The sequence below is a fragment of the Crinia signifera genome, chromosome 1, assembly GCF_055691185.1.
Source record: "Crinia signifera chromosome 1, ASM5569118v1, whole genome shotgun sequence".
NCBI classification, from domain to species: domain Eukaryota; kingdom Metazoa; phylum Chordata; class Amphibia; order Anura; family Myobatrachidae; genus Crinia; species Crinia signifera.
The window spans coordinates 439,726,304-439,744,198 of NC_139217.1; the positions used below are offsets into that span (position 1 = coordinate 439,726,304).

The window sequence follows — 17,895 nt, forward strand, 5'->3', positions numbered from 1 at the left end:
ACCTCAATGTTAATAGATGTGGCCTCCCTGCGGTATTTTGTCCCCAGGTGGGAGTCGCTTGTGCTGCCTCAGGTAAATCTCCTTCAGCCAAAGGGGGTGTGCCCGAGCTGCGGCCCTCCTGAGCCCTAGTCCAACTCATACTTACCTGGCAGGGGAGATACCATGATCACGAAGGTGGTTCTCCCAGGGCGAGGCTCATCCATTGCACTCCGGGTGTGTTGACCCCTGCGATTTCCCCAAATGCGGGAAACTCGACTGCATAATTTGTGGTAGTGGGGGACTGCGTTCGCGCTTTCCCCTGATCAGCTCTGGTAAATGTCAGCCCTTTGTACCTAGTACCTCCATTAGGCTTGCTTTCCTTCCTTCCTTCCTTCCTTCCATCCTTTCATCACTCTTAGCCCTGCCCACGCGCCCCTTAAGCTGCGCCATTAGCTTACACTCTGTGTTCTGCTCTGATCTCTACTGCTGTGTGCTGGCTGCATATGCTTCCTTGTTTTTACTTTGCTTGTGCCTTGTAGTGTGCTTTGCATATACAACCAGTAGAGGTCGCTGCAGGACCCACACTCACTTGCGTTGCCAAGGAGGCCTCCAGCTGTTGCATGCCGACTGCTTGAATGACAACACAATATGCAAATCCGTGTGCTCTGGGAATGATTTGCACTAGTTGTGGGTATAGTTTGGGGGGATGCGTCAGGAATAGGCACTTTTCCACTTTACCACCTCAATGTTAATAGATGTGGCTTCCCTGCGGTATTTTGTCCCCAGGTGGGAGTCGCTTGTGCTGCCTCAGGTAAATCTCCTTCAGCCAAAGGGGGTGTGCCCGAGCTGCGGCCCTCCTGAGCCCTAGTCCAACTCATACTTACCTGGCAGGGGAGATACCATGATCACAAAGGTGGTTCTCCCAGGGCGAGGCTCATCCATTGCACTCCGGGTGTGTTGACCCCTGCGATTTCCCCAAATGCGGGAAACTCGACTGCATAATTTGTGGTAGTGGGGGACTGCGTTCGCGCTTTCCCCTGATCAGCTCTGGTAAAAGTCAGCCCTTTGTACCTAGTACCTCCATTAGGCTTGCTTTCCTTCCTTCCATCCTTTCATCACTCTTAGCCCTGCCCATGCGCCCCTTAAGCTGCGCCATTAGCTTACACTCTGTGTTCTGCTCTGATCTCTACTGCTGTGTGCTGGCTGCATATGCTTCCTTGTTTTTACTTTGCTTGTGCCTTGTAGTGTGCTTTGCATATACAACCAGTAGAGGTCGCTGCAGGACCCACACTCACTTGCGTTGCCAAGGAGGCCTCCAGCTGTTGCATGCCGACTGCTTGAATGACAACACAATATGCAAATCCGTGTGCTCTGAGAATGATTTGCACTAGTTGTGGGTATAGTTTGGAAGGATGCGTCAGGAATAGGCACTTTACCACCTCAATGTTAATAGATGTGGCCTCCCTGCGGTATTTTGTCCCCAGGTGGGAGTCGCTTGTGCTGCCTCAGGTAAATCTCCTTCAGCCAAAGGGGGTGTGCCCGAGCTGCGGCCCTCCTGAGCCCTAGTCCAACTCATACTTACCTGGCAGGGGAGATACCATGATCACGAAGGTGGTTCTCCCAGGGCGAGGCTCATCCATTGCACTCCGGGTGTGTTGACCCCTGCGATTTCCCCAAATGCGGGAAACTCGACTGCATAATTTGTGGTAGTGGGGGACTGCGTTCGCGCTTTCCCCTGATCAGCTCTGGTAAAAGTCAGCCCTTTGTACCTAGTACCTCCATTAGGCTTGCTTTCCTTCCTTCCATCCTTTCATCACTCTTAGCCCTGCCCACGCGCCCCTTAAGCTGCGCCATTAGCTTACACTCTGTGTTCTGCTCTGATCTCTACTGCTGTGTGCTGGCTGCATATGCTTCCTTGTTTTTACTTTGCTTGTGCCTTGTAGTGTGCTTTGCATATACAACCAGTAGAGGTCGCTGCAGGACCCACACTCACTTGCGTTGCCAAGGAGGCCTCCAGCTGTTGCATGCCGACTGCTTGAATGACAACACAATATGCAAATCCGTGTGCTCTGAGAATGATTTGCACTAGTTGTGGGTATAGTTTGGAAGGATGCGTCAGGAATAGGCACTTTACCACCTCAATGTTAATAGATGTGGCCTCCCTGCGGTATTTTGTCCCCAGGTGGGAGTCGCTTGTGCTGCCTCAGGTAAATCTCCTTCAGCCAAAGGGGGTGTGCCCGAGCTGCGGCCCTCCTGAGCCCTAGTCCAACTCATACTTACCTGGCAGGGGAGATACCATGATCACGAAGGTGGTTCTCCCAGGGCGAGGCTCATCCATTGCACTCCGGGTGTGTTGACCCCTGCGATTTCCCCAAATGCGGGAAACTCGACTGCATAATTTGTGGTAGTGGGGGACTGCGTTCGCGCTTTCCCCTGATCAGCTCTGGTAAAAGTCAGCCCTTTGTACCTAGTACCTCCATTAGGCTTGCTTTCCTTCCTTCCTTCCATCCTTTCATCACTCTTAGCCCTGCCCACGCGCCCCTTAAGCTGCGCCATTAGCTTACACTCTGTGTTCTGCTCTGATCTCTACTGCTGTGTGCTGGCTGCATATGCTTCCTTGTTTTTACTTTGCTTGTGCCTTGTAGTGTGCTTTGCATATACAACCAGTAGAGGTCGCTGCAGGACCCACACTCACTTGCGTTGCCAAGGAGGCCTCCAGCTGTTGCATGCCGACTGCTTGAATGACAACACAATATGCAAATCCGTGTGCTCTGGGAATGATTTGCACTAGTTGTGGGTATAGTTTGGGGGGATGCGTCAGGAATAGGCACTTTACCACCTCAATGTTAATAGATGTGGCCTCCTTGCGGTATTTTGTCCCCAGGTGGGAGTCGCTTGTGCTGCCTCAGGTAAATCTCCTTCAGCCAAAGGGGGTGTGCCCGAGCTGCGGCCCTCCTGAGCCCTAGTCCAACTCATACTTACCTGGCAGGGGAGATACCATGATCACGAAGGTGGTTCTCCCAGGGCGAGGCTCATCCATTGCACTCCGGGTGTGTTGACCCCTGCGATTTCCCCAAATGCGGGAAACTCGACTGCATAATTTGTGGTAGTGGGGGACTGCGTTCGCGCTTTCCCCTGATCAGCTCTGGTAAAAGTCAGCCCTTTGTACCTAGTACCTCCATTAGGCTTGCTTTCCTTCCTTCCATCCTTTCATCACTCTTAGCCCTGCCCACGCGCCCCTTAAGCTGCGCCATTAGCTTACACTCTGTGTTCTGCTCTGATCTCTACTGCTGTGTGCTGGCTGCATATGCTTCCTTGTTTTTACTTTGCTTGTGCCTTGTAGTGTGCTTTGCATATACAACCAGTAGAGGTCGCTGCAGGACCCACACTCACTTGCGTTGCCAAGGAGGCCTCCAGCTGTTGCATGCCGACTGCTTTAATGACAACACAATATGCAAATCCGTGTGCTCTGGGAATGATTTGCACTAGTTGTGGGTATAGTTTGGGGGGATGCGTCAGGAATAGGCACTTTTCCACTTTACCACCTCAATGTTAATAGATGTGGCCTCCCTGCGGTATTTTGTCCCCAGGTGGGAGTCACTTGTGCTGCCTCAGGTAAATCTCCTTCAGCCAAAGGGGGTGTGCCCGAGCTGCGGCCCTCCTGAGCCCTAGTCCAACTCATACTTACCTGGCAGGGGAGATACCATGATCACGAAGGTGGTTCTCCCAGGGCGAGGCTCATCCATTGCACTCCGGGTGTGTTGACCCCTGCGATTTCCCCAAATGCGGGAAACTCGACTGCATAATTTGTGGTAGTGGGGGACTGCGTTCGCGCTTTCCCCTGATCAGCTCTGGTAAAAGTCAGCCCTTTGTACCTAGTACCTCCATTAGGCTTGCTTTCCTTCCTTCCATCCTTTCATCACTCTTAGCCCTGCCCACGCGCCCCTTAAGCTGCGCCATTAGCTTACATTCTGTGTTCTGCTCTGATCTCTACTGCTGTGTGCTGGCTGCATATGCTTCCTTGTTTTTACTTTGCTTGTGCCTTGTAGTGTGCTTTGCATATACAACCAGTAGAGGTCGCTGCAGGACCCACACTCACTTGCGTTGCCAAGGAGGCCTCCAGCTGTTGCATGCCGACTGCTTGAATGACAACACAATATGCAAATCCGTGTGCTCTGAGAATGATTTGCACTAGTTGTGGGTATAGTTTGGAAGGATGCGTCAGGAATAGGCACTTTACCACCTCAATGTTAATAGATGTGGCCTCCCTGCGGTATTTTGTCCCCAGGTGGGAGTCGCTTGTGCTGCCTCAGGTAAATCTCCTTCAGCCAAAGGGGGGTGTGCCCGAGCTGCGGCCCTCCTGAGCCCTAGTCCAACTCATACTTACCTGGCAGGGGAGATACCATGATCACGAAGGTGGTTCTCCCAGGGTGAGGCTCATCCATTGCACTCCGGGTGTGTTGACCCCTGCGATTTCCCCAAATGCGGGAAACTCGACTGCATAATTTGTGGTAGTGGGGGACTGCGTTCGCGCTTTCCCCTGATCAGCTCTGGTAAAAGTCAGCCCTTTGTACCTAGTACCTCCATTAGGCTTGCTTTCCTTCCTTCCATCCTTTCATCACTCTTAGCCCTGCCCACGCGCCCCTTAAGCTGCGCCATTAGCTTACACTCTGTGTTCTGCTCTGATCTCTACTGCTGTGTGCTGGCTGCATATGCTTCCTTGTTTTTACTTTGCTTGTGCCTTGTAGTGTGCTTTGCATATACAACCAGTAGAGGTCGCTGCAGGACCCACACTCACTTGCGTTGCCAAGGAGGCCTCCAGCTGTTGCATGCCGACTGCTTGAATGACAACACAATATGCAAATCCGTGTGCTCTGGGAATGATTTGCACTAGTTGTGGGTATAGTTTGGGGGGATGCGTCAGGAATAGGCACTTTTCCACTTTACCACCTCAATGTTAATAGATGTGGCCTCCCTGCGGTATTTTGTCCCCAGGTGGGAGTCGCTTGTGCTGCCTCAGGTAAATCTCCTTCAGCCAAAGGGGGTGTGCCCGAGCTGCGGCCCTCCTGAGCCCTAGTCCAACTCATACTTACCTGGCAGGGGAGATACCATGATCACGAAGGTGGTTCTCCCAGGGCGAGGCTCATCCATTGCACTCCGGGTGTGTTGACCCCTGTGATTTCCCCAAATGCGGGAAACTCGACTGCATAATTTGTGGTAGTGGGGGACTGCGTTCGCGCTTTCCCCTGATCAGCTCTGGTAAAAGTCAGCCCTTTGTACCTAGTACCTCCATTAGGCTTGCTTTCCTTCCTTTCATCACTCTTAGCCCTGCCCACGCGCCCCTTAAGCTGCGCCATTAGCTTACACTCTGTGTTCTGCTCTGATCTCTACTGCTGTGTGCTGGCTGCATATGCTTCCTTGTTTTTACTTTGCTTGTGCCTTGTAGTGTGCTTTGCATATACAACCAGTAGAGGTCGCTGCAGGACCCACACTCACTTGCGTTGCCAAGGAGGCCTCCAGCTGTTGCATGCCGACTGCTTGAATGACAACACAATATGCAAATCCGTGTGCTCTGGGAATGATTTGCACTAGTTGTGGGTATAGTTTGGGGGGATGCGTCAGGAATAGGCACTTTACCACCTCAATGTTAATAGATGTGGCCTCTTTGCGGTATTTTGTCCCCAGGTGGGAGTCGCTTGTGCTGCCTCAGGTAAATCTCCTTCAGCCAAAGGGGGTGTGCCCGAGCTGCGGCCCTCCTTAGCCCTAGTCCAACTCATACTTACCTGGCAGGGGAGATACCATGATCACGAAGGTGGTTCTCCCAGGGCGAGGCTCATCCATTGCACTCCAGGTGTGTTGACCCCTGCGATTTCCCCAAATGCGGGAAACTCAACTGCATAATTTGTGGGAGTGGGGGACTGCGTTCGCGCTTTCCCCTGATCAGCTCTGGTAAAAGTCAGCCCTTTGTACCTAGTACCTCCATTAGGCTTGCTTTCCTTCCTTCCATCCTTTCATCACTCTTAGCCCTGCCCACGCGCCCCTTAAGCTGCGCCATTAGCTTACACTCTGTGTTCTGTTCTGATCTCTACTGCTGTGTGCTGGCTGCATATGCTTCCTTGTTTTTACTTTGCTTGTGCCTTGTAGTGTGCTTTGCATATACAACCAGTAGAGGTCGCTGCAGGACCCACACTCACTTGCGTTGCCAAGGAGGCCTCCAGCTGTTGCATGCCGACTGCTTGAATGACAACACAATATGCAAATCCGTGTGCTCTGGGAATGATTTGCACTAGTTGTGGGTATAGTTTGGGGGGATGCGTCAGGAATAGGCACTTTACCACCTCAATGTTAATAGATGTGGCCTCTTTGCGGTATTTTGTCCCCAGGTGGGAGTCGCTTGTGCTGCCTCAGGTAAATCTCCTTCAGCCAAAGGGGGTGTGCCCGAGCTGCGGCCCTCCTTAGCCCTAGTCCAACTCATACTTACCTGGCAGGGGAGATACCATGATCACGAAGGTGGTTCTCCCAGGGCGAGGCTCATCCATTGCACTCCGGGTGTGTTGACCCCTGCGATTTCCCCAACTGCGGGAAACTCGACTGCATAATTTGTGGGAGTGGGGGACTGCGTTCGCGCTTTCCCCTGATCAGCTCTGGTAAAAGTCAGCCCTTTGTACCTAGTACCTCCATTAGGCTTGCTTTCCTTCCTTCCATCCTTTCATCACTCTTAGCCCTGCCCACGCGCCCCTTAAGCTGCGCCATTAGCTTACACTCTGTGTTCTGCTCTGATCTCTACTGCTGTGTGCTGGCTGCATATGCTTCCTTGTTTTTACTTTGCTTGTGCCTTGTAGTGTGCTTTGCATATACAACCAGTAGAGGTCGCTGCAGGACCCACACTCACTTGCGTTGCCAAGGAGGCCTCCAGCTGTTGCATGCCGACTGCTTGAATGACAACACAATATGCAAATCCGTGTGCTCTGAGAATGATTTGCACTAGTTGTGGGTATAGTTTGGAAGGATGCGTCAGGAATAGGCACTTTACCACCTCAATGTTAATAGATGTGGCCTCCCTGCGGTATTTTGTCCCCAGGTGGGAGTCGCTTGTGCTGCCTCAGGTAAATCTCCTTCAGCCAAAGGGGGGTGTGCCCGAGCTGCGGCCCTCCTGAGCCCTAGTCCAACTCATACTTACCTGGCAGGGGAGATACCATGATCACGAAGGTGGTTCTCCCAGGGTGAGGCTCATCCATTGCACTCCGGGTGTGTTGACCCCTGCGATTTCCCCAAATGCGGGAAACTCGACTGCATAATTTGTGGTAGTGGGGGACTGCGTTCGCGCTTTCCCCTGATCAGCTCTGGTAAAAGTCAGCCCTTTGTACCTAGTACCTCCATTAGGCTTGCTTTCCTTCCTTCCATCCTTTCATCACTCTTAGCCCTGCCCACGCGCCCCTTAAGCTGCGCCATTAGCTTACACTCTGTGTTCTGCTCTGATCTCTACTGCTGTGTGCTGGCTGCATATGCTTCCTTGTTTTTACTTTGCTTGTGCCTTGTAGTGTGCTTTGCATATACAACCAGTAGAGGTCGCTGCAGGACCCACACTCACTTGCGTTGCCAAGGAGGCCTCCAGCTGTTGCATGCCGACTGCTTGAATGACAACACAATATGCAAATCCGTGTGCTCTGGGAATGATTTGCACTAGTTGTGGGTATAGTTTGGGGGGATGCGTCAGGAATAGGCACTTTTCCACTTTACCACCTCAATGTTAATAGATGTGGCCTCCCTGCGGTATTTTGTCCCCAGGTGGGAGTCGCTTGTGCTGCCTCAGGTAAATCTCCTTCAGCCAAAGGGGGTGTGCCCGAGCTGCGGCCCTCCTGAGCCCTAGTCCAACTCATACTTACCTGGCAGGGGAGATACCATGATCACGAAGGTGGTTCTCCCAGGGCGAGGCTCATCCATTGCACTCCGGGTGTGTTGACCCCTGTGATTTCCCCAAATGCGGGAAACTCGACTGCATAATTTGTGGTAGTGGGGGACTGCGTTCGCGCTTTCCCCTGATCAGCTCTGGTAAAAGTCAGCCCTTTGTACCTAGTACCTCCATTAGGCTTGCTTTCCTTCCTTTCATCACTCTTAGCCCTGCCCACGCGCCCCTTAAGCTGCGCCATTAGCTTACACTCTGTGTTCTGCTCTGATCTCTACTGCTGTGTGCTGGCTGCATATGCTTCCTTGTTTTTACTTTGCTTGTGCCTTGTAGTGTGCTTTGCATATACAACCAGTAGAGGTCGCTGCAGGACCCACACTCACTTGCGTTGCCAAGGAGGCCTCCAGCTGTTGCATGCCGACTGCTTGAATGACAACACAATATGCAAATCCGTGTGCTCTGGGAATGATTTGCACTAGTTGTGGGTATAGTTTGGGGGGATGCGTCAGGAATAGGCACTTTACCACCTCAATGTTAATAGATGTGGCCTCTTTGCGGTATTTTGTCCCCAGGTGGGAGTCGCTTGTGCTGCCTCAGGTAAATCTCCTTCAGCCAAAGGGGGTGTGCCCGAGCTGCGGCCCTCCTTAGCCCTAGTCCAACTCATACTTACCTGGCAGGGGAGATACCATGATCACGAAGGTGGTTCTCCCAGGGCGAGGCTCATCCATTGCACTCCAGGTGTGTTGACCCCTGCGATTTCCCCAAATGCGGGAAACTCAACTGCATAATTTGTGGGAGTGGGGGACTGCGTTCGCGCTTTCCCCTGATCAGCTCTGGTAAAAGTCAGCCCTTTGTACCTAGTACCTCCATTAGGCTTGCTTTCCTTCCTTCCATCCTTTCATCACTCTTAGCCCTGCCCACGCGCCCCTTAAGCTGCGCCATTAGCTTACACTCTGTGTTCTGTTCTGATCTCTACTGCTGTGTGCTGGCTGCATATGCTTCCTTGTTTTTACTTTGCTTGTGCCTTGTAGTGTGCTTTGCATATACAACCAGTAGAGGTCGCTGCAGGACCCACACTCACTTGCGTTGCCAAGGAGGCCTCCAGCTGTTGCATGCCGACTGCTTGAATGACAACACAATATGCAAATCCGTGTGCTCTGGGAATGATTTGCACTAGTTGTGGGTATAGTTTGGGGGGATGCGTCAGGAATAGGCACTTTACCACCTCAATGTTAATAGATGTGGCCTCTTTGCGGTATTTTGTCCCCAGGTGGGAGTCGCTTGTGCTGCCTCAGGTAAATCTCCTTCAGCCAAAGGGGGTGTGCCCGAGCTGCGGCCCTCCTTAGCCCTAGTCCAACTCATACTTACCTGGCAGGGGAGATACCATGATCACGAAGGTGGTTCTCCCAGGGCGAGGCTCATCCATTGCACTCCGGGTGTGTTGACCCCTGCGATTTCCCCAACTGCGGGAAACTCGACTGCATAATTTGTGGGAGTGGGGGACTGCGTTCGCGCTTTCCCCTGATCAGCTCTGGTAAAAGTCAGCCCTTTGTACCTAGTACCTCCATTAGGCTTGCTTTCCTTCCTTCCATCCTTTCATCACTCTTAGCCCTGCCCACGCGCCCCTTAAGCTGCGCCATTAGCTTACACTCTGTGTTCTGCTCTGATCTCTACTGCTGTGTGCTGGCTGCATATGCTTCCTTGTTTTTACTTTGCTTGTGCCTTGTAGTGTGCTTTGCATATACAACCAGTAGAGGTCGCTGCAGGACCCACACTCACTTGCGTTGCCAAGGAGGCCTCCAGCTGTTGCATGCCGACTGCTTGAATGACAACACAATATGCAAATCCGTGTGCTCTGGGAATGATTTGCACTAGTTGTGGGTATAGTTTGGGGGGATGCGTCAGGAATAGGCACTTTTCCACTTTACCACCTCAATGTTAATAGATGTGGCCTCCCTGCGGTATTTTGTCCCCAGGTGGGAGTCGCTTGTGCTGCCTCAGGTAAATCTACTTCAGCCAAAGGGGGTGTGCCCGAGCTGCGGCCCTCCTGAGCCCTAGTCCAACTCATACTTACCTGGCAGGGGAGATACCATGATCACGAAGGTGGTTCTCCCAGGGCGAGGCTCATCCATTGCACTCCGGGTGTGTTGACCCCTGCGATTTCCCCAAATGCGGGAAACTCGACTGCATAATTTGTGGTAGTGGGGGACTGCGTTCGCGCTTTCCCCTGATCAGCTCTGCTAAAAGTCAGCCCTTTGTACCTAGTACCTCTATTAGGCTTGCTTTCCTTCCTTCCATCCTTTCATCACTCTTAGCCCTGCCCACGCGCCCCTTAAGCTGCGCCATTAGCTTACACTCTGTGTTCTGCTCTGATCTCTACTGCTGTGTGCTGGCTGCATATGCTTCCTTGTTTTTACTTTGCTTGTGCCTTGTAGTGTGCTTTGCATATACAACCAGTAGAGGTCGCTGCAGGACCCACACTCACTTGCGTTGCCAAGGAGGCCTCCAGCTGTTGCATGCCGACTGCTTGAATGACAACACAATATGCAAATCCGTGTGCTCTGAGAATGATTTGCACTAGTTGTGGGTATAGTTTGGAAGGATGCGTCAGGAATAGGCACTTTACCACCTCAATGTTAATAGATGTGGCCTCCCTGCGGTATTTTGTCCCCAGGTGGGAGTCGCTTGTGCTGCCTCAGGTAAATCTCCTTCAGCCAAAGGGGGTGTGCCCGAGCTGCGGCCCTCCTGAGCCCTAGTCCAACTCATACTTACCTGGCAGGGGAGATACCATGATCACGAAGGTGGTTCTCCCAGGGCGAGGCTCATCCATTGCACTCCGGGTGTGTTGACCCCTGCGATTTCCCCAAATGCGGGAAACTCGACTGCATAATTTGTGGTAGTGGGGGACTGCGTTCGCGCTTTCCCCTGATCAGCTCTGGTAAATGTCAGCCCTTTGTACCTAGTACCTCCATTAGGCTTGCTTTCCTTCCTTCCTTCCTTCCATCCTTTCATCACTCTTAGCCCTGCCCACGCGCCCCTTAAGCTGCGCCATTAGCTTACACTCTGTGTTCTGCTCTGATCTCTACTGCTGTGTGCTGGCTGCATATGCTTCCTTGTTTTTACTTTGCTTGTGCCTTGTAGTGTGCTTTGCATATACAACCAGTAGAGGTCGCTGCAGGACCCACACTCACTTGCGTTGCCAAGGAGGCCTCCAGCTGTTGCATGCCGACTGCTTGAATGACAACACAATATGCAAATCCGTGTGCTCTGGGAATGATTTGCACTAGTTGTGGGTATAGTTTGGGGGGATGCGTCAGGAATAGGCACTTTTCCACTTTACCACCTCAATGTTAATAGATGTGGCTTCCCTGCGGTATTTTGTCCCCAGGTGGGAGTCGCTTGTGCTGCCTCAGGTAAATCTCCTTCAGCCAAAGGGGGTGTGCCCGAGCTGCGGCCCTCCTGAGCCCTAGTCCAACTCATACTTACCTGGCAGGGGAGATACCATGATCACAAAGGTGGTTCTCCCAGGGCGAGGCTCATCCATTGCACTCCGGGTGTGTTGACCCCTGCGATTTCCCCAAATGCGGGAAACTCGACTGCATAATTTGTGGTAGTGGGGGACTGCGTTCGCGCTTTCCCCTGATCAGCTCTGGTAAAAGTCAGCCCTTTGTACCTAGTACCTCCATTAGGCTTGCTTTCCTTCCTTCCATCCTTTCATCACTCTTAGCCCTGCCCACACGCCCCTTAAGCTGCGCCATTAGCTTACACTCTGTGTTCTGCTCTGATCTCTACTGCTGTGTGCTGGCTGCATATGCTTCCTTGTTTTTACTTTGCTTGTGCCTTGTAGTGTGCTTTGCATATACAACCAGTAGAGGTCGCTGCAGGACCCACACTCACTTGCGTTGCCAAGGAGGCCTCCAGCTGTTGCATGCCGACTGCTTGAATGACAACACAATATGCAAATCCGTGTGCTCTGGGAATGATTTGCACTAGTTGTGGGTATAGTTTGGGGGGATGCGTCAGGAATAGGCACTTTACCACCTCAATGTTAATAGATGTGGCCTCCTTGCGGTATTTTGTCCCCAGGTGGGAGTCGCTTGTGCTGCCTCAGGTAAATCTCCTTCAGCCAAAGGGGGTGTGCCCGAGCTGCGGCCCTCCTGAGCCCTAGTCCAACTCATACTTACCTGGCAGGGGAGATACCATGATCACGAAGGTGGTTCTCCCAGGGCGAGGCTCATCCATTGCACTCCGGGTGTGTTGACCCCTGCGATTTCCCCAAATGCGGGAAACTCGACTGCATAATTTGTGGTAGTGGGGGACTGCGTTCGCGCTTTCCCCTGATCAGCTCTGGTAAATGTCAGCCCTTTGTACCTAGTACCTCCATTAGGCTTGCTTTCCTTCCTTCCATCCTTTCATCACTCTTAGCCCTGCCCATGCGCCCCTTAAGCTGCGCCATTAGCTTACACTCTGTGTTCTGCTCTGATCTCTACTGCTGTGTGCTGGCTGCATATGCTTCCTTGTTTTTACTTTGCTTGTGCCTTGTAGTGTGCTTTGCATATACAACCAGTAGAGGTTGCTGCAGGACCCACACTCACTTGCGTTGCCAAGGAGGCCTCCAGCTGTTGCATGCCGACTGCTTGAATGACAACACAATATGCAAATCCGTGTGCTCTGGGAATGATTTGCACTAGTTGTGGGTATAGTTTGGGGGGATGCGTCAGGAATAGGCACCTTTCCACTTTACCACCTCAATGTTAATAGATGTGGCTTCCCTGCGGTATTTTGTCCCCAGGTGGGAGTCGCTTGTGCTGCCTCAGGTAAATCTCCTTCAGCCAAAGGGGGTGTGCCCGAGCTGCGGCCCTCCTGAGCCCTAGTCCAACTCATACTTACCTGGCAGGGGAGATACCATGATCACGAAGGTGGTTCTCCCAGGGCGAGGCTCATCCATTGCACTCCGGGTGTGTTGACCCCTGCGATTTCCCCAAATGCGGGAAACTCGACTGCATAATTTGTGGTAGTGGGGGACTGCGTTCGCGCTTTCCCCTGATCAGCTCTGGTAAAAGTCAGCCCTTTGTACCTAGTACCTCCATTAGGCTTGCTTTCCTTCCTTCCATCCTTTCATCACTCTTAGCCCTGCCCACGCGCCCCTTAAGCTGCGCCATTAGCTTACACTCTGTGTTCTGCTCTGATCTCTACTGCTGTGTGCTGGCTGCATATGCTTCCTTGTTTTTACTTTGCTTGTGCCTTGTAGTGTGCTTTGCATATACAACCAGTAGAGGTCGCTGCAGGACCCACACTCACTTGCGTTGCCAAGGAGGCCTCCAGCTGTTGCATGCCGACTGCTTGAATGACAACACAATATGCAAATCCGTGTGCTCTGGGAATGATTTGCACTAGTTGTGGGTATAGTTTGGGAGGATGCGTCAGGAATAGGCACTTTACCACCTCAATGTTAATAGATGTGGCCTCCCTGCGGTATTTTGTCCCCAGGTGGGAGTCGCTTGTGCTGCCTCAGGTAAATCTCCTTCAGCAAAAGGGGGTGTGCCCGAGCTGCGGCCCTCCTGAGCCCTAGTCCAACTCATACTTACCTGGCAGGGGAGATACCATGATCACGAAGGTGGTTCTCCCAGGGCGAGGCTCATCCATTGCACTCCGGGTGTGTTGACCCCTGCGATTTCCCCAAATGCGGGAAACTCGACTGCATAATTTGTGGTAGTGGGGGACTGTGTTCGCGCTTTCCCCTGATCAGCTCTGGTAAAAGTCAGCCCTTTGTACCTAGTACCTCCATTAGGCTTGCTTTCCTTCCTTCCATCCTTTCATCACTCTTAGCCCTGCCCACGCGCCCCTTAAGCTGCGCCATTAGCTTACACTCTGTGTTCTGCTCTGATCTCTACTGCTGTGTGCTGGCTGCATATGCTTCCTTGTTTTTACTTTGCTTGTGCCTTGTAGTGTGCTTTGCATATACAACCAGTAGAGGTCGCTGCAGGACCCACACTCACTTGCGTTGCCAAGGAGGCCTCCAGCTGTTGCATGCCGACTGCTTGAATGACAACACAATATGCAAATCTGTGTGCTCTGAGAATGATTTGCACTAGTTGTGGGTATAGTTTGGAAGGATGCGTCAGGAATAGGCACTTTACCACCTCAATGTTAATAGATGTGGCCTCCCTGCGGTATTTTGTCCCCAGGTGGGAGTCGCTTGTGCTGCCTCAGGTAAATCTCCTTCAGCCAAAGGGGGTGTGCCCGAGCTGCGGCCCTCCTGAGCCCTAGTCCAACTCATACTTACCTGGCAGGGGAGATACCATGATCACGAAGGTGGTTCTCCCAGGGCGAGGCTCATCCATTGCACTCCGGGTGTGTTGACCCCTGCGATTTCCCCAAATGCGGGAAACTCGACTGCATAATTTGTGGTAGTGGGGGACTGCGTACGCGCTTTCCCCTGATCAGCTCTGGTAAAAGTCAGCCCTTTGTACCTAGTACCTCCATTAGGCTTGCTTTCCATCCTTTCATCACTCTTAGCCCTGCCCACGCGCCCCTTAAGCTGCGCCATTAGCTTACACTCTGTGTTCTGCTCTGATCTCTACTGCTGTGTGCTGGCTGCATATGCTTCCTTGTTTTTACTTTGCTTGTGCCTTGTAGTGTGCTTTGCATATACAACCAGTAGAGGTCGCTGCAGGACCCACACTCACTTGCGTTGCCAAGGAGGCCTCCAGCTGTTGCATGCCGACTGCTTGAATGACAACACAATATGCAAATCCGTGTGCTCTGGGAATGATTTGCACTAGTTGTGGGTATAGTTTGGGGGGATGCGTCAGGAATAGGCACTTTACCACCTCAATGTTAATAGATGTGGCCTCCTTGCGGTATTTTGTCCCCAGGTGGGAGTCGCTTGTGCTGCCTCAGGTAAATCTCCTTCAGCCAAAGGGGGTGTGCCCGAGCTGCGGCCCTCCTGAGCCCTAGTCCAACTCATACTTACCTGGCAGGGGAGATACCATAATTACGAAGGTGGGTCTCCCAGGGCGAGGCTCATCCATTGCACTCCGGGTGTGTTGACCCCTGCGATTTCCCCAAATGCGGGAAACTCGACTGCATAATTTGTGGTAGTGGGGGACTGCGTTCGCGCTTTCCCCTGATCAGCTATGGTAAAAGTCAGCCCTTTGTACCTAGTACCTCCATTAGGCTTGCTTTCCTTCCTTCCATCCTTTCATCACTCTTAGCCCTGCCCACGCGCCCCTTAAGCTGCGCCATTAGCTTACACTCTGTGTTCTGCTCTGATCTCTACTGCTGTGTGCTGGCTGCATATGCTTCCTTGTTTTTACTTTGCTTGTGCCTTGTAGTGTGCTTTGCATATACAACCAGTAGAGGTCGCTGCAGGACCCACACTCACTTGCGTTGCCAAGGAGGCCTCCAGCTGTTGCATGCCGACTGCTTGAATGACAACACAATATGCAAATCCGTGTGCTCTGGGAATGATTTGCACTAGTTGTGGGTATAGTTTGGGGGGATGCGTCAGGAATAGGCACTTTTCCACTTTACCACCTCAATGTTAATAGATGTGGCCTCCCTGCGGTATTTTGTCCCCAGGTGGGAGTCGCTTGTGCTGCCTCAGGTAAATCTCCTTCAGCCAAAGGGGGTGTGCCCGAGCTGCGGCCCTCCTGAGCCCTAGTCCAACTCATACTTACCTGGCAGGGGAGATACCATGATCACGAAGGTGGTTCTCCCAGGGCGAGGCTCATCCATTGCACTCCGGGTGTGTTGACCCCTGCGATTTCCCCAAATGCGGGAAACTCGACTGCATAATTTGTGGTAGTGGGGGACTGCGTTCGCGCTTTCCCCTGATCAGCTCTGCTAAAAGTCAGCCCTTTGTACCTAGTACCTCCATTAGGCTTGCTTTCCTTCCTTCCATCCTTTCATCACTCTTAGCCCTGCCCACGTGCCCCTTAAGCTGCGCCATTAGCTTACACTCTGTGTTCTGCTCTGATCTCTACTGCTGTGTGCTGGCTGCATATGCTTCCTTGTTTTTACTTTGCTTGTGCCTTGTAGTGTGCTTTGAATATACAACCAGTAGAGGTCGCTGCAGGACCCACACTCACTTGCGTTGCCAAGGAGGCCTCCAGCTGTTGCATGCCGACTGCTTGAATGACAACACAATATGCAAATCCGTGTGCTCTGGGAATGATTTGCACTAGTTGTGGGTATAGTTTGGGGGGATGCGTCAGGAATAGGCACTTTACCACCTCAATGTTAATAGATGTGGCCTCCTTGCGGTATTTTGTCCCCAGGTGGGAGTCGCTTGTGCTGCCTCAGGTGAATCTCCTTCAGCCAAAGGGGGTGTGCCCGAGCTGCGGCCCTCCTGAGCCCTAGTCCAACACATACTTACCTGGCAGGGGAGATACCATGATCACGAAGGTGGTTCTCCCAGGGCGAGGCTCATCCATTGCACTCCGGGTGTGTTGACCCCTGCGATTTCCCCAAATGCGGGAAACTCGACTGCATAATTTGTGGTAGTGGGGGACTGCGTTCGCGCTTTCCCCTGATCAGCTCTGGTAAAAGTCAGCCCTTTGTACCTAGTACCTCCATTAGGCTTGCTTTCCTTCCTTCCATCCTTTCATCACTCTTAGCCCTGCCCATGCGCCCCTTAAGCTGCGCCATTAGCTTACACTCTATGTTCTGCTCTGATCTCTACTGCTGTGTGCTGGCTGCATATGCTTCCTTGTTTTTACTTTGCTTGTGCCTTGTAGTGTGCTTTGCATATACAACCAGTAGAGGTCGCTGCAGGACCCACACTCACTTGCGTTGCCAAGGAGGCCTCCAGCTGTTGCATGCCGACTGCTTGAATGACAACACAATATGCAAATCCGTGTGCTCTGGGAATGATTTGCACTAGTTGTGGGTATAGTTTGGGGGGATGCGTCAGGAATAGGCACTTTACCACCTCAATGTTAATAGATGTGGCCTCCTTGCGGTATTTTGTCCCCAGGTGGGAGTCGCTTGTGCTGCCTCAGGTAAATCTCCTTCAGCCAAAGGGGGTGTGCCCGAGCTGCGGCCCTCCTGAGCCCTAGTCCAACTCATACTTACCTGGCAGGGGAGATACCATGATCACGAAGGTGGTTCTCCCAGGGCGAGGCTCATCCATTGCACTCCGGGTGTGTTGACCCCTGCGATTTCCCCAAATGCGGGAAACTCGACTGCATAATTTGTGGTAGTGGGGGACTGCGTTCGCGCTTTCCCCTGATCAGCTCTGGTAAAAGTCAGCCCTTTGTACCTAGTACCTCCATTAGGCTTGCTTTCCTTCATTCCATCCTTTCATCACTCTTAGCCCTGCCCACGCGCCCCTTAAGCTGCGCCATTAGCTTACACTCTGTGTTCTGCTCTGATCTCTACTGCTGTGTGCTGGCTGCATATGCTTCCTTGTTTTTACTTTGCTTGTGCCTTGTAGTGTGCTTTGCATATACAACCAGTAGAGGTCGCTGCAGGACCCACACTCACTTGCGTTGCCAAGGAGGCCTCCAGCTGTTGCATGCCGACTGCTTGAATGACAACACAATATGCAAATCCGTGTGCTCTGGGAATGATTTGCACTAGTTGTGGGTATAGTTTGGGGGGATGCGTCAGGAATAGGCACTTTACCACCTCAATGTTAATAGATGTGGCCTCCTTGCGGTATTTTGTCCCCAGGTGGGAGTCGCTTGTGCTGCCTCAGGTAAATCTCCTTCAGCCAAAGGGGGTGTGCCCGAGCTGCGGCCCTCCTGAGCCCTAGTCCAACACATACTTACTTGGCAGGGGAGATACCATGATCACGAAGGTGGTTCTCCCAGGGCGAGGCTCATCCATTGCACTCCGGGTGTGTTGACCCCTGTGATTTCCCCAAATGCGGGAAACTCGACTGCATAATTTGTGGTAGAGGGGGACTGCGTTCGCGCTTTCCCCTGATCAGCTCTGGTAAAAGTCAGCCCTTTGTACCTAGTACCTCCATTAGGCTTGCTTTCCTTCCTTCCATCCTTTCATCA

General features: G+C 52.3%; 26 non-coding genes across 26 annotated transcripts; all 26 read left to right on the forward strand.

Moving 5' to 3' along the window:
• The first annotated feature begins 137 nt into the window (after nt 1-137).
• On the forward strand, nt 138-301 carry LOC146041922 (U1 spliceosomal RNA). Its single transcript, XR_014463679.1, has one exon. It is a non-coding gene; the product is annotated as a U1 spliceosomal RNA (small nuclear RNA).
• A 554-nt stretch (nt 302-855) lies between these two features.
• LOC146042538 (U1 spliceosomal RNA) lies at nt 856-1,019 on the forward strand. Its single transcript, XR_014463904.1, has one exon. It is a non-coding gene; the product is annotated as a U1 spliceosomal RNA (small nuclear RNA).
• Nucleotides 1,020-1,553: 534 nt separating this feature from the next.
• LOC146041928 (U1 spliceosomal RNA) lies at nt 1,554-1,717 on the forward strand. The gene has a single exon (XR_014463683.1). It is a non-coding gene; the product is annotated as a U1 spliceosomal RNA (small nuclear RNA).
• Nucleotides 1,718-2,251: 534 nt separating this feature from the next.
• LOC146041930 (U1 spliceosomal RNA) lies at nt 2,252-2,415 on the forward strand. The gene has a single exon (XR_014463684.1). It is a non-coding gene; the product is annotated as a U1 spliceosomal RNA (small nuclear RNA).
• Nucleotides 2,416-2,953: 538 nt separating this feature from the next.
• LOC146041936 (U1 spliceosomal RNA) lies at nt 2,954-3,117 on the forward strand. Its single transcript, XR_014463685.1, has one exon. It is a non-coding gene; the product is annotated as a U1 spliceosomal RNA (small nuclear RNA).
• Nucleotides 3,118-3,659: 542 nt separating this feature from the next.
• Nucleotides 3,660-3,823, forward strand: LOC146041943 (U1 spliceosomal RNA). Its single transcript, XR_014463687.1, has one exon. It is a non-coding gene; the product is annotated as a U1 spliceosomal RNA (small nuclear RNA).
• A 535-nt stretch (nt 3,824-4,358) lies between these two features.
• Nucleotides 4,359-4,522, forward strand: LOC146041643 (U1 spliceosomal RNA). The gene has a single exon (XR_014463521.1). It is a non-coding gene; the product is annotated as a U1 spliceosomal RNA (small nuclear RNA).
• A 542-nt stretch (nt 4,523-5,064) lies between these two features.
• LOC146042708 (U1 spliceosomal RNA) lies at nt 5,065-5,228 on the forward strand. The gene has a single exon (XR_014463987.1). It is a non-coding gene; the product is annotated as a U1 spliceosomal RNA (small nuclear RNA).
• Nucleotides 5,229-5,754: 526 nt separating this feature from the next.
• LOC146044877 (U1 spliceosomal RNA) lies at nt 5,755-5,918 on the forward strand. Its single transcript, XR_014465319.1, has one exon. It is a non-coding gene; the product is annotated as a U1 spliceosomal RNA (small nuclear RNA).
• Nucleotides 5,919-6,452: 534 nt separating this feature from the next.
• On the forward strand, nt 6,453-6,616 carry LOC146043557 (U1 spliceosomal RNA). Its single transcript, XR_014464554.1, has one exon. It is a non-coding gene; the product is annotated as a U1 spliceosomal RNA (small nuclear RNA).
• Nucleotides 6,617-7,151: 535 nt separating this feature from the next.
• Nucleotides 7,152-7,315, forward strand: LOC146041650 (U1 spliceosomal RNA). Its single transcript, XR_014463522.1, has one exon. It is a non-coding gene; the product is annotated as a U1 spliceosomal RNA (small nuclear RNA).
• A 542-nt stretch (nt 7,316-7,857) lies between these two features.
• LOC146042713 (U1 spliceosomal RNA) lies at nt 7,858-8,021 on the forward strand. The gene has a single exon (XR_014463988.1). It is a non-coding gene; the product is annotated as a U1 spliceosomal RNA (small nuclear RNA).
• A 526-nt stretch (nt 8,022-8,547) lies between these two features.
• LOC146044888 (U1 spliceosomal RNA) lies at nt 8,548-8,711 on the forward strand. Its single transcript, XR_014465330.1, has one exon. It is a non-coding gene; the product is annotated as a U1 spliceosomal RNA (small nuclear RNA).
• Nucleotides 8,712-9,245: 534 nt separating this feature from the next.
• LOC146043568 (U1 spliceosomal RNA) lies at nt 9,246-9,409 on the forward strand. The gene has a single exon (XR_014464565.1). It is a non-coding gene; the product is annotated as a U1 spliceosomal RNA (small nuclear RNA).
• A 542-nt stretch (nt 9,410-9,951) lies between these two features.
• On the forward strand, nt 9,952-10,115 carry LOC146041948 (U1 spliceosomal RNA). Its single transcript, XR_014463688.1, has one exon. It is a non-coding gene; the product is annotated as a U1 spliceosomal RNA (small nuclear RNA).
• Nucleotides 10,116-10,649: 534 nt separating this feature from the next.
• Nucleotides 10,650-10,813, forward strand: LOC146041954 (U1 spliceosomal RNA). Its single transcript, XR_014463690.1, has one exon. It is a non-coding gene; the product is annotated as a U1 spliceosomal RNA (small nuclear RNA).
• A 550-nt stretch (nt 10,814-11,363) lies between these two features.
• On the forward strand, nt 11,364-11,527 carry LOC146042542 (U1 spliceosomal RNA). The gene has a single exon (XR_014463909.1). It is a non-coding gene; the product is annotated as a U1 spliceosomal RNA (small nuclear RNA).
• A 534-nt stretch (nt 11,528-12,061) lies between these two features.
• Nucleotides 12,062-12,225, forward strand: LOC146041959 (U1 spliceosomal RNA). Its single transcript, XR_014463691.1, has one exon. It is a non-coding gene; the product is annotated as a U1 spliceosomal RNA (small nuclear RNA).
• A 542-nt stretch (nt 12,226-12,767) lies between these two features.
• LOC146041970 (U1 spliceosomal RNA) lies at nt 12,768-12,931 on the forward strand. The gene has a single exon (XR_014463694.1). It is a non-coding gene; the product is annotated as a U1 spliceosomal RNA (small nuclear RNA).
• Nucleotides 12,932-13,465: 534 nt separating this feature from the next.
• On the forward strand, nt 13,466-13,629 carry LOC146042726 (U1 spliceosomal RNA). Its single transcript, XR_014463994.1, has one exon. It is a non-coding gene; the product is annotated as a U1 spliceosomal RNA (small nuclear RNA).
• A 534-nt stretch (nt 13,630-14,163) lies between these two features.
• LOC146042689 (U1 spliceosomal RNA) lies at nt 14,164-14,327 on the forward strand. The gene has a single exon (XR_014463974.1). It is a non-coding gene; the product is annotated as a U1 spliceosomal RNA (small nuclear RNA).
• A 526-nt stretch (nt 14,328-14,853) lies between these two features.
• On the forward strand, nt 14,854-15,017 carry LOC146044690 (U1 spliceosomal RNA). Its single transcript, XR_014465132.1, has one exon. It is a non-coding gene; the product is annotated as a U1 spliceosomal RNA (small nuclear RNA).
• A 542-nt stretch (nt 15,018-15,559) lies between these two features.
• On the forward strand, nt 15,560-15,723 carry LOC146041972 (U1 spliceosomal RNA). Its single transcript, XR_014463695.1, has one exon. It is a non-coding gene; the product is annotated as a U1 spliceosomal RNA (small nuclear RNA).
• Nucleotides 15,724-16,257: 534 nt separating this feature from the next.
• Nucleotides 16,258-16,421, forward strand: LOC146041977 (U1 spliceosomal RNA). The gene has a single exon (XR_014463697.1). It is a non-coding gene; the product is annotated as a U1 spliceosomal RNA (small nuclear RNA).
• A 534-nt stretch (nt 16,422-16,955) lies between these two features.
• On the forward strand, nt 16,956-17,119 carry LOC146041985 (U1 spliceosomal RNA). Its single transcript, XR_014463701.1, has one exon. It is a non-coding gene; the product is annotated as a U1 spliceosomal RNA (small nuclear RNA).
• A 534-nt stretch (nt 17,120-17,653) lies between these two features.
• LOC146043612 (U1 spliceosomal RNA) lies at nt 17,654-17,817 on the forward strand. The gene has a single exon (XR_014464609.1). It is a non-coding gene; the product is annotated as a U1 spliceosomal RNA (small nuclear RNA).
• Nucleotides 17,818-17,895: the final 78 nt, after the last annotated feature.